Source organism: Trichomycterus rosablanca, chromosome 23, assembly GCF_030014385.1.
Source record: "Trichomycterus rosablanca isolate fTriRos1 chromosome 23, fTriRos1.hap1, whole genome shotgun sequence".
Lineage (NCBI taxonomy): Eukaryota > Metazoa > Chordata > Actinopteri > Siluriformes > Trichomycteridae > Trichomycterus > Trichomycterus rosablanca.
The window spans coordinates 16,438,713-16,451,712 of record NC_086010.1 but is presented as its reverse complement, the minus strand read 5'-3'; the positions used below and the strand labels follow the sequence as shown (position 1 = coordinate 16,451,712).

At 40.8% G+C, this 13,000-nt stretch overlaps 1 protein-coding gene across 4 annotated transcripts in view; it reads left to right on the top strand.

The window, feature by feature from the left end:
• The first annotated feature begins 4,264 nt into the window (after nt 1-4,264).
• The window catches only part of fndc3bb (fibronectin type III domain containing 3Bb), an 80,083-nt gene continuing 71,347 nt past the window's right edge, over nt 4,265-13,000 (top strand). For all 4 annotated transcript variants that reach the window (XM_062985135.1, XM_062985134.1, XM_062985133.1 and 1 more), the window contains exon 1: nt 4,265-4,347. The gene's annotated coding sequence lies outside the window, so the exon portion shown is untranslated. The remainder of the gene's footprint in view (nt 4,348-13,000) is intronic.

The following is a 13,000-nucleotide window of genomic DNA, read 5'->3' as shown; positions in this document are numbered from 1 at the left end:
CTTTGAGGAATGTTAGCTGCTTATGTACCACAAACCACGGCCTCTTGTTTTGTCTTTCTGTTGCTCTCCTTATCTGTTATCTCTATCCTTCTTTTCCCCATGTCAGTAAACTCTTACAGCTGTAATTCTCAGGCATTAGTGGTAAAACTGATTTTTCTGCAGGAAACGCTTGGAATGCATGCCAAGAGAAACAGTGTCATGTCTTGGCCTGCCTTACTGCGTTATAATCAAATTACATTAAAATAAAGCATCATCAAATCATAAACTTTCTCTCATCTGCCTTTCAAAGGTCTTGACCAAAGGACAGAAAGTAAAAATGTCATTGACACTAGACACTATTATATGCACTATTCAACCAAAAGTATGTGGACACCTGACCATAAGTTTGTTGGACATCCCATCCCAGAACCACAGGCATTAAAATGAACATGACACTTTGACAGAAGGCTTGCAAACTTATAATTTCCACAGTCCAAAGTGTAGAAACTGTGAAATTTGAGGCAAAAACTCAGAAACTCAAATGGAACTGCTTATAGAACTGCTTAAAGGCAAAGTAATTTCTCATATGACAGTAAAAAACTTAACTTAACTCTTTACCAACGAATTGAAAAGAATAGAGCAGCAGCTTTTATTAAAAAAAAAATGTATGTACCAACTGTTGAACATCTGGGTCGCATCTGGGTTTCCACTAGATAGCAGCAAATTCAGAAAATTAATATAAAACAATCAATAAACTAATGCTAAAGGGTGTCTGGCCAGATTCACCAGAAATATAAGAAATGCAAGCTGATGCTTTTGGAAACTTTCTCTTACAGTCTTCTGACATAAGCATTAATAACCAGGTAAAAAACTGGGGTGGCTTGGTGGGTAGCACTGTCACCTCACAGCAAGAAGGTCCTGGGTTCGATCCCCAGGTGGAGCTGTCCGGGTCCTTTCTGTTCTCCCCGTGTCTGCGTTGGTTTCCTCCGGGAGCTCCGGTTTCCTCCCACAGTCCAAAGACATGCACATGAGGTAAATTAGAGATGCTAAATTATTCATAACTGTGTTTGACGTTAAAACTTGTAAACTGACAAATTTGTGTTACAAGTAACTACCATTTCTGTCATGAATGTAACCAAAGTGTGCAAAACATGACGTTAAAATCCTAATAAATAAATAAATAAACAGGTAAAATGCCAGTCACATAACATACTAGTATACATGCAGTATATTACTAGTATGTTGTATACTGTATATAGTATGGTTTTTGCATACTGCATACGACTTAATTATTTAAACAGAAAAAACGTGTTAATAACCAAGTAATAAAGTACTACATTGTGGTAAAAAATGTTAAAGGAAACGTGACTCTAGGTAAACTGTCAGTCACACAACATACTAGTATACATACAGTATACTACTAGTATGTAGTATACTGTTTATAGTATGGTTTTTGCATACTGCATACTGCATATGACTTAATTATTCAAACAGAAAAAAAGGTTTTAATAACAAGTAATAAAATACTACATTGTGGTAAATAAGATGTTAAAGGAAACGTGATTTCAGGTAAACTACCAGTATCATAGCATACTAGTATACATATAGTATACTAGTAGTATGTTGCATCAGTGGTGGTTCTAGGGGGGGCCCAGCGGGGGCCAGTGCCCCTGTGACAACCAGCTTGGCCCCTACGGCCCCCCTAGGAATACAGTATACAGTGTATCACAAAAGTGAGTACACCCCTCACATTTCTGCAAATATTTTATTATATCTTTTCATGGGACGACACTATAGACATGAAACTTGGATATAACTTAGAGTAGTCAGTGTACAGCTTGTATAGCAGTGTAGATTTACTGTCTTCTGAAAATAACTCAACACACAGCCATTAATGTCTAAATGGCTGGCAACATAAGTGAGTACACCCCACAGTGAACATGTCCAAATTGTGCCCAAAGTGTCAATATTTTGTGTGACCACCATTATTATCCAGCACTGCCTTAACCCTCCTGGGCATGGAATTCACCAGAGCTGCACAGGTTGCTACTGGAATCCTCTTCCACTCCTCCATGATGACATCACAGAGCTGGTGGATGTTAGACACCTTGAACTCCTCCACCTTCCACTTGAGGATGCGCCACAGGTGCTCAATTGGGTTTAGTCCATCACCTTTACCTTCAGCTTCCTCAGCAAGGCAGTTGTCATCTTGGAGGTTGTGTTTGGGGTCGTTATCCTGTTGGAAAACTGCCATGAGGCCCAGTTTTCGAAGGGAGGGGATCATGCTCTGTTTCAGAATGTCACAGTACATGTTGGAATTCATGTTTCCCTCAATGAACTGCAGCTCCCCAGTGCCAGCAACACTCATGCAGCCCAAGACCATGATGCTACCACCACCATGCTTGACTTTAGGCAAGATACCGTTGTCTTCGTACTTCTCACCAGGGCGCCACCACACATGCTGGACACCATCTGAGCCAAACAAGTTTATCTTGATCTCGTCAGACCACAGGGCATTCCAGTAATCCATGTTCTTGGACTGCTTGTCTTCAGCAAACTGTTTGCGGGCTTTCTTGTGCGTCAGCTTCCTTCTGGGATGACGACCATGCAGACCGAGTTGATGCAGTGTGCGGCGTATGGTCTGAGCACTGACAGGCTGACCTCCCACGTCTTCAACCTCTGCAGCAATGCCGGCAGCACTCATGTGTCTATTTTTTAAAGCCAACCTCTGGATATGACGCCGAACACGTGGACTCAACTTCTTTGGTCGACCCTGGCGAAGCCTGTTCCGAGTGGAACCTGTCCTGGAAAACCGCTGTATGACCTTGGCCACCATGCTGTAGCTCAGTTTCAGGGTGTTAGCAATCTTCTTATAGCCCAGGCCATCTTTGTGGAGAGCAACAATTCTATTTCTCACATCCTCAGAGAGTTCTTTGCCATGAGGTGCCATGTTGAATATCCAGTGGCCAGTATGAGAGAATTGTACCCAAAACACCAAATTTAACAGCCCTGCTCCCCATTTACACCTGGGACCTTGACACATGACACCAGGGAGGGACAACGACACATTTGGGCACAATTTGGACATGTTCACTGTGGGGTGTACTCACTTATGTTGCCAGCTATTTAGACATTAATGGCTGTGTGTTGAGTTATTTTCAGAAGACAGTAAATCTACACTGCTATACAAGCTGTACACTGACTACTCTAAGTTATATCCAAGTTTCATGTCTATAGTGTTGTCCCATGAAAAGATATAATAAAATATTTGCAGAAATGTGAGGGGTGTACTCACTTTTGTGATACACTGTATGTAACTCAAATTGAATATGAAAAAGAAATGGACTGAATAAATGACATTCAAGCAGAGCAAATGCCTTAAATGGTGATTCTTTGTTGATCTGTTTACATCAAACTCAAGAAATTGTAGACTGAAAACTGCATAAATAAAATGTTGAATTCTATTGAATATCGACTGTTTCCTCTTAATGCCCACAATGCACATTTGGGCAGAAAGTAACTGGCCCCTCTAACATAGCCTCTGGCCCCTGCCTGGCCCCCCCACCTCACATGGTCTAGAACCGCCACTGTGTTGTATATTATATATAGTATGGTTTTTGCATACTGCATACGACTTAATTAATCAAACAGAAAAAAAAATCGTGTTAATAACCAAATAATGAAGTACATTGTGGTAAATAACATGTTGTGTACTGTATATAGTATGTTTACTGCATACTGATACAGAAGTAGCATGCAGTATGCTGTTTACACCGTGAGGTATGCAGTACGCTTCCTCCATAGTTGCGCATATTAGGTGATTTACGGTAACCGCTGGCTGTGTTAATACAGTATACTGTAGAACTCATCAGATCTGAGTCGCTCGTATTAGGTGATTTACGGTAACCGCTGGCTGTGTTAATACAGTATACTGTAGAACTCATCAGATCTGAGTCGCTCGTATTAGGTGATTTACGGTAACCGCTGGCTGTGTTAATACAGTATACTGTAGAACTCATCAGATCTGAGTCGCTCGTATTAGGTGATTTACGGTAACCGCTGGCTGTGTTAATACAGTATACTGTAGAACTCATCAGATCTGAGTCGCTCGTATTAGGTGATTTACGGTAACCGCTGGCTGTGTTAATACAGTATACTGTAGAACTCATCAGATCTGAGTCGCTCGTATTAGGTGTTTTACGTCCGGAGGGCTTTCGCGAACCCCCCCACACACACTGCCCACATAATTGACATGGCGGAATCCCGCATTCCGCTCCACTGTGGACGGAGCCGCACAGGGATGACGATTATTCAAATTTGAAGCACGGTGGACTAAGAGACGGATTAGCAGGATTTGTTGAAGTTGAAGTAAGTAAACTGTGTTTTTAACGCGGAGTTCGGGCGGATGTTTGTGCTCTTGGCGGCTTTTCTAAGCGTTTCCAGAACATTTGGTAGAAGTTAGAAAGCTGCTGAAAGAAAAGTGGAGAGAAGTCGCCGGTTGAGAGTCGGATGAGGAAAAAAGGAACTTTGTTAGAAGTGAATGGAAAACGAAACCTAAAGCCTGTATGTAGAGTTTCGTTTGGGGTTTTAATTGTATTTCGGTTTTCTGTAAAGGTTTTTAGGTTTTTGTCAGCTTTTGGTGTTTCATTGTAGTCAGTGTTGTGAGGTGGTCCATGGCGTCCGGTACTTTTTTGAAGGAGGGGGATTTTTTATTAGCCTTTTATGTTTCCAAAGGCAAATTTGGTCCTCGCTTGGTTAAAATAGTTTTATAGCCCTTTGTATGTATGTTTTTGAGACTTTTATGAACTTTTATTCGAGAAAATGTGGTGAAAAGATGCCTGTGAAAAGTGTATTCTAATTTGGACCGTTAGGAAAATTCTAGAACTCGGGCGACGGTTATTTTGGTCGCGCGACGTCTGATTTGAATCTGTGCAGTTTGTTGCTGATAGCGCGTGCTGTACATTTAAAGCGGTGCAAATGTTGCAAGTGACACGTCAAAGCAAACCAGCGGGGCAGCAGGGCAGCAGCAGCAGCAGCAGCAGCTAACGATGGCATGATGCCAGCGATTCAGATCCAAACGTTCAGCAAAGCAGCTCAAATCGGTTCTTTTTGTGCAATCAGACACCTTGACTTTGTTCTATCCGTGATGCATCGCTGAAGCATTTTCAGATTGCAGATTTGTATCGATTTATCTGACTTTACTGACGTGGACTGGTCCTTTCTTGCACCCCCTCCCCTCCACCATCCACTCCAAAAGTGGACTCGGAACCTAAAATAAACTTTGCAATACGACACGAATGCAAAAAAGTGTGTTAAAACGACACATTTACACTGAGTAGTGCGTTTTCACCCCCTTATTCGTTTTTTCTGCACAAAACTATCGAGAAGGAAATCTGAGCCCAAATACCTGACGTCACACAGCATTCCAACGCTGGTGTACACGAAGCCCTGTGGGTTCTCCAAATATCTCCTAAGATCTCCAAAGATCCTAAACTTTACATCCCTTCGGTTTTAACGGCTCATGATCAGGCGAATTATAATGTCACAGTGTGTTGTGATGGTTCATTGAAACCTATGTAATCTATAGTTGCAATATGCAAATGAGCACTCCAGCAAATCAGTGCCTTCTGACTTGGGATGTCCCAGTCCTATTTCAGAAACCAAATGGAAGCATCTACATTTTTGGCATTTAGCAGACTCATACTGTGCGTACTGTGACAGTATACAGTCTAAGCAATTGAGGGTTAAGGGCCTTGCTCAAGGGCCCAACAGCAGCAACCTGGCAGTGGTGTGGCTTGAACCAGCGACATTCTGATTACTAGTGCACTACCTTCAATGCTAGACTACAATGTCCCTAATGCTGATGCATATCTAATACTGACTGATACAAAGCTCTGTTCTAATGCACGTAAATATCCAGTCACTTTAGGATGGTTAGGTCTTGTGTTTGACTGTGTATGATCAATGTTAAATCAAAATAAAACTAACAATTGCACCTATTATAAAACTTATGTGGCTGCATGTTCTGGATTTTCTATTAGATGCAACTTAAATTATATATTTAAATGTAACATTACTTGCCTAATCAAGCACAGTCGAATGAAGTGCTACATCAGAAACACGAGGCAACTGGCTGTGTATCACAATGACTTATCATGTACAGTATATTGCTAAATTCAACCTACCTTGGAATTGGGGAGTTGGTGCTTGGAATTACATAATTTATGTCCACTGTGTGTTCCAGCTGTTGGGGAGTAGAGAATTGGTACTTTATTACTGTTGACTGTTCACTGTGAGTTCTTACACTTGACTGAGTATCTTAGGATGAAGGACATCATCTTGACTTTCCTAGTAGGAGTTGCAGTTGGACGTTGAAAGTCCCATGTTGCAAGCTTTAGTGGTTAAATGCAGCTTGTTTATGCTACAGCAAATATTAACATTACACACACACACACACACACACACACACAAAACAGCTGCATGCAGCAGCTGCATTTAAATGTGGAATGAGTGCAGCTACTCAGCTCAGATTATTTACATTACAAAATTACAACACATTGTCGAATAACAATAACAAATGTGTTTTATTCAATAATTTGCAGATTTTTAACTTGCTTATTGTAATTGTGCTTAGCTGCATACAACAGCACGTGGTTCTAATCAGGAAATGTGTCAAATTGTACTTGATACTGATTATTACTTTCTTATGTGTTGTGATGCTTGAAGACGTTTCTACAATACATAAACCTATGTTCATTTGAATGGTATAAAAATACCACAAAATTGTGTATTAATATTCGTATAGAGAACTTACATTTGTCTAATTTCTGTAAAGTCTGTTTACCTTGCAAAAACCTCAAAAACTGAAAAAGGAAAATAAGGCAAAAAGGAAATAGTGGTAAAAAACAATTGATTCAGTGTTTTTATTTATTTCTAAAATTTTGTTTATAAAAGGTTACACTAAGGAAATTTGTCATTGTTGTTCTAAAGAAATTACGTCATAGCCAGCATTGTTATTATATTATTATTATTTAATTGTTATTACATAATTGTGTACATTATATGTACATTTGTGAGACTAAGAGAACAAACTGTAAAGTGCTTCAGTATGTCTTGTCTTTTTTACTTTTCAAGAAATATAGCTTTACATTTTGAAATCCGCAATGCCCTTTAGCATCTTATCAAACTGCATATTTCTTCAAAACAGTGCTGCCAAGTGTAAGGTTTTCAGATTGACTCTGTTTTTTGCTTTCATTTTGTGAGTTTAGACATGTCAATGCATAGTTTTACAAAGACAAATTCACTTTGGTAGCTCTGTGGCCGGTTCAAGCCCCCTTCACTGCCAATTTGCCACTGTTTAGCCCCTGAGTAAAGCCCTTAACACTCAGTTGCTCAAGCTGTATCAGCATCAGTAAAAAGCCAAGTGAAGAGTCCGGTATTCCTCCAATTACATCCAGTTTTGCAATGACTGAAAGCTGGCAACTCACCTGGCATCAACACGTAGATGCACAGAAATGTTTGTAATTATTACCAGTTATCATGTTATTGATTGTCATTGTGAATGAAAATTAACATCATATTTGTCAGTCATTATGTTGAAAATGTTAACGTATAAAAAGAAAAAACACACACATTAAATAGCCTGAGGTTCTGTAGCTCAATCTGATATCATACACATCCAATTGGGCCGTACCGTAGCATGCTCTTTATAAACTGTGGTTTGCCACACTGTTTAACTTGGCAATAACTTATAGATAAAGACGATAATTTAAAACTGAACTGGTAACAATTATTCTAGATGTGTACCCTGTATAACTGCCATGCTCTCATTTTTGGTTTTCATATGTTTCACACCTGGTTCACTATTGTCCTCTTTCCCTGCCTTCTCTCTTTCTTCACCTCCCTGGGGCTGGAGTCTTTTTACCCTTTGAAGATTGCTGATGTTATCCACAAACAGCAGACGCAGATATTTAAGGCAGTTTTTGCTGGTGGCAAGGGAAGGTCAGGTGTTGTGCCCTGTCTTGGCTCCATCAGATCCCTAGAGAGCTCGCGAGAGTCTGTTGACTGGCCGATAGACCTTTGCGTATATTGCTGTAAGAATCATAAAGTCTTTGTAAATGCTAGGCACCCTGAAGGCACACTTTGTGGCTTTTGAAGGATTTTTATTAAATCTTATGAAAACCCGACGTTGCATTTGCAGAGAGTTTAGGGAACAGCCATGGGTTTTGGATTATAACCCAAAAGAAACCAGTTTGCCCTCCTTCAAAACAAAGCTGTTGTGGTATTTGATAGTTATAATATCCTGAGGCTATCTTTTGAAGAGAGGACACTTCTACCTATAGGTCAGTTGTTCATCCTGGTCAGTGGCTCAGTTTGTCTGGTTTGAACCCACTGTTGTGAGAGAAAAAAAAAGGGGGGGGGGGGGGGGGGGTGTCAAATGGATGAACTGTGCTTGGATGCTTATTAGGTGTTTATTCTGTGTGGCCAAATATAATATATATACAGTGTATCACAAAAGTGAGTACACCCCTCACATTTCTGCAGATATTTAAGTATATCTTTTCATGGGACAACACTGACAAAATGACACTTTGACACAATGAAAAGTAGTCTGTGTGCAGCTTATATAACAGTGTAAATTTATTCTTCCCTCAAAATAACTCAATATACAGCCATTAATGTCTAAACCACCGGCAACAAAAGTGAGTACACCCCTTAGTGAAAGTTCCTGAAGTGTCAATATTTTGTGTGGCCAACATTATTTCCCAGAACTGCCTTAACTCTCCTGGGCATGGAGTTTACCAGAGCTTCACAGGTTGCCACTGGAATGCTTTTCCACTCCTCCATGACGACATCACGGAGCTGGCGGATATTCGAGACTTTGCGCTCCTCCACCTTCCGCTTGAGGATGCCCCAAAGATGTTCTATTGGGTTTAGGTCTGGAAACATGCTTGGCCAGTCCATCACCTTTACCCTCAGCCTCTTCAATAAAGCAGTGGTCGTCTTAGAGGTGTGTTTGGGGTCATTATCATGCTGGATCACTGCCCTGCGACCCAGTTTCCGGAGGGAGGGGATCATGCTCTGCTTCAGTATTTCACAGTACATATTGGAGTTCATGTGTCCCTCAATGAAATGTAACTCCCCAACACCTGCTGCACTCATGCAGCCCCAGACCATGGCATTCCCACCACCATGCTTGACTGTAGGCATGACACACTTATCTTTGTACTCCTCACCTGATTGCCGCCACACATGCTTGAGACCATCTGAACCAAACAAATTAATCTTGGTCTCATCAGACCATAGGACATGGTTCCAGTAATCCATGTCCTTTGTTGACATGTCTTCAGCAAACTGTTTGCGGGCTTTCTTGTGTAGAGACTTCAGAAGAGGCTTCCTTCTGGGGTGACAGCCATGCAGACCAATTTGATGTAGTGTGCGGCGTATGGTCTGAGCACTGACAGGCTGACCCCCCACCTTTTCAATCTCTGCAGCAATGCTGACAGCACTCCTGCGCCTATCTTTCAAAGACAGCAGTTGGATGTGACGCTGAGCACGTGCACTCAGCTTCTTTGGACGACCGACGCGAGGTCTGTTCTGAGTGGACCCTGCTCTTTTAAAACGCTGGATGATCTTGGCCACTGTGCTGCAGCTCAGTTTCAGGGTGTTGGCAATCTTCTTGTAGCCTTGGCCATCTTCATGTAGCACAACAATTCGTCTTTTAGGATCCTCAGAGAGTTATTTGCCATGAGGTGCCATGTTGGAACTTTCAGTGACCAGTATGAGAGAGTGTGAGAGCTGTACTACTAAATTGAACACACCTGCTCCCTATGCACACCTGAGACCTAGTAACACTAACAAATCACATGACATTTTGGAGGGAAAATGACAAGCAGTGCTCAATTTGGACATTTAGGGGTGTAGTCTCTTAGGGGTGTACTCACTTTTGTTGCCGGTGGTTTAGACATTAATGGCTGTATATTGAGTTATTTTGAGGGAAGAATAAATTTACACTGTTATATAAGCTGCACACAGACTACTTTTCATTGTGTCAAAGTGTCATTTTGTCAGTGTTGTCCCATGAAAAGATATACTTAAATATCTGCAGAAATGTGAGGGGTGTACTCACTTTTGTGATACACTGTATATATACTGTATATATATGGCATACAGAAAGGAATAGAGACAGAGCATTTTGTTCTGTCATATTTGATTTCAATACTAATTTTAAAGTCAGTGTCAGTACAATTCTGATGCATTCTCAGTGACCAGATTAACTCTCTGCAGGCAGGTTATTCACACCTGATTGATGCAGGCCGGTTATTCTTACCTGAATCAGCATTTTAAGGCTTATACAGTCCCTGATATGAATGCTCATAACGGATTGGGACATTCCTATGAACTTGCAGAAGTCCTTGGGTTGTGGTTGTTTGAACCTTGTCTGTGAAGGATTGTTTAAAAATCTGTATTCTGTACATTCCTTCTGCTCTAGATGCTGGATTCTGCTGTAATACCTTGAGGAAAATGAGGAACCAAATGCTATAAAAAGGAATGACCATGCAGTCATTGTCTTGTGATGCATTTTCTACCAGGGTCAGCAAATGTCCAGAAACGTTAAGCTGTAGTCTGTAGTTTTAGAGATTGTAAACTGTTATTACAGACTTTTACAATGTATTTATTACCTGCTTCATTTTCAAACTCACCTTTTTAACCAGGTTGAGTTCTTGCCTTGCTCGATTTGCTGTTTTACATTACTCTATTATAAAACTGTACCATGTATTGTATGTCAACCGGTTAGTATTATTACCAGGTGTAAACAACTGCTCTAACATGAATGCATATGGTGGGTCATTCAGCCAAATAGTAAGCCCCCTTTAGCTTTAATTTGAGCACTTTTTATTTAAATAAAGGGTTTTGTTATGAATTCGAAAAGCCAGGTTCAGCAGTCTTTCCAGAAATTGGCTCTGTCTGAAGGATAAAAGGCCAAATAGAGTATCAAAAGAACATTGACTCCTGCTGTGTGGTGGAAGTGTCAGCAAGAGTGGTAGAACAATACGGTGGGAGTAGCATGGTCCACAAGGGAATTGAGTATATTCAAATTCTGGAAATTACTATACGGTCATACGGTTAATATTACTAACAGACTCAAAAGACATGTGTTTTTATTCTTCTTTAAAAAATAGGTTTGGGTTGATATTGACTCATTTTGTTGCAGGTAGTTGTTACTGCAGTGTTTATGGTTGTTTAAATAAATGATAGAAAAGAAAAGACAGAATCTAATCCTAATCAAATCTTTCACAGTATTGCAGTTAGCATGGCAGAATGATTGTATAGAATTACAATAACTGCTAATGCTTTGTATATTACCTAGGTTACAGTACTTACACAATCTTGTATCCCTACTGAGAAGGTGCATAGTGCCACTTCCTCCATCCTCCCCTGGGAAGAACGTCTGTTAAGTACACACACACAAATTCACCCCAACTTAGTTTACTGATGTGTAAAATGTAGCTGAGGCCCGAATGAGGATGAGGAATGTGACCTGTTGACCCCTTAAGGAGAGCAAGGGAGAGCATGGAAGGGCTTCTGTGTGCAGTGTAGACAGTGTAGACGTGTCACTTGGCCGAGGTGTTTTTGACCTCTGCAGAGTTTCTCAGCCCCTTCGCGGAAGTTTCCATTGCCTTTGTGTTTATTTAATAGAAAGAATTGGACCGATGGGTTATAATGTCCGTTTCCTCGATTGTGTCCAGTTTCAGCTTAATAATGCCAGCCTAGTTTAAACTGTGCCGGCCCAGTCTGTTTGTGACTGTGCACCTGTTGTTCCCACTGTTTTCACTCGTTCCCATCTCCTTATGACACCCACGGGTAAGATTACAAGTTATTTTTTCCAGTCTGATCCTGATACGCTCTTGTTCGGCCTGGTTGGAGAATATGACTCAGACTTGACTTGATTAAATGCTCTAGTTCCAGTTCCTTAGAATTGTAAAACTTCAGATAGTCTGAAACCTTCCATTTTTTTGTATTGTCCTGTGTTATAGCCTCATACTCTTGGACACGTAAGCCCTGTTGCTGCTGCTGGTCTTACGACATGCGAATGAAAGGTTTACATTCAGCTGGCTAGGATACAGCTGCCGTGTTGTCGACATGGACCATACCCCAGCTTAAGTGGGTCAGTTAAGCCCTTGTATTGAAACATTGCTCTGGGATGAGTCCAGATGTTTCAGCCTGGTGCTTGGAGACTTGAGAACATGTGTGCAGGAAGTGATGAATGTATAATGGGGTCCAACAACGGGGGCCACTACCAAGCGCTGTGTTTTTTATTGCATATTTAAACATGTATCATTTAAAGCTAATAAATAATGAATATTTTTGGCAGTTTGAATTTGAGTAGCTGTTGCTCAGCAGTGTGAGGTATAAGGACACTTATGTTCAGTGTTTAAGAAATTTTGCATGTTCTTCCAGTGCCCACTTGCTTTCCTCTGGGAACTTTTATTTTTCCACTCCTCGAATTTGTGTTCATCTGTGAGTAAATGTGTAAGTATGTGAGTGTGTGTGGTTTCCAGGTGGTATCAGGCCCACCACAACACTGACCAGGTTGAATACAATATCTCTAACTGCAAATTGCTTTGAAGGTCCTGGGTTTGTTTCCCACATGGAGCAGTATGGGTCCTTTCTGAGTGGAGTTTGCATGTTCTCCCCGTGTCTGTGTGGGTTTTCCCCGCGGGCTCCGGTTTCCTCCCACAGTACAAATACATGCAGGTTAGAAGAATTGGTGATTCAGAATTGCCTGTCATGGTGTTCGACATTAAACGTGAACTGATGAATCATGGGTAACCCTGGAACTATGTGTCCTGTCATGAATGGAAACAAAGTGTAAACCATGACCTTAAAATCATAATAAACTAATAACATGAGAAGCTTGTTTTAGTTAAAGTTCTTGCAGCCATTCACTTATTATGAATACAGCTGTATCAAATACTTAGGAATTCTAATCTGTATGTAAATAAAACTCAAATTATTA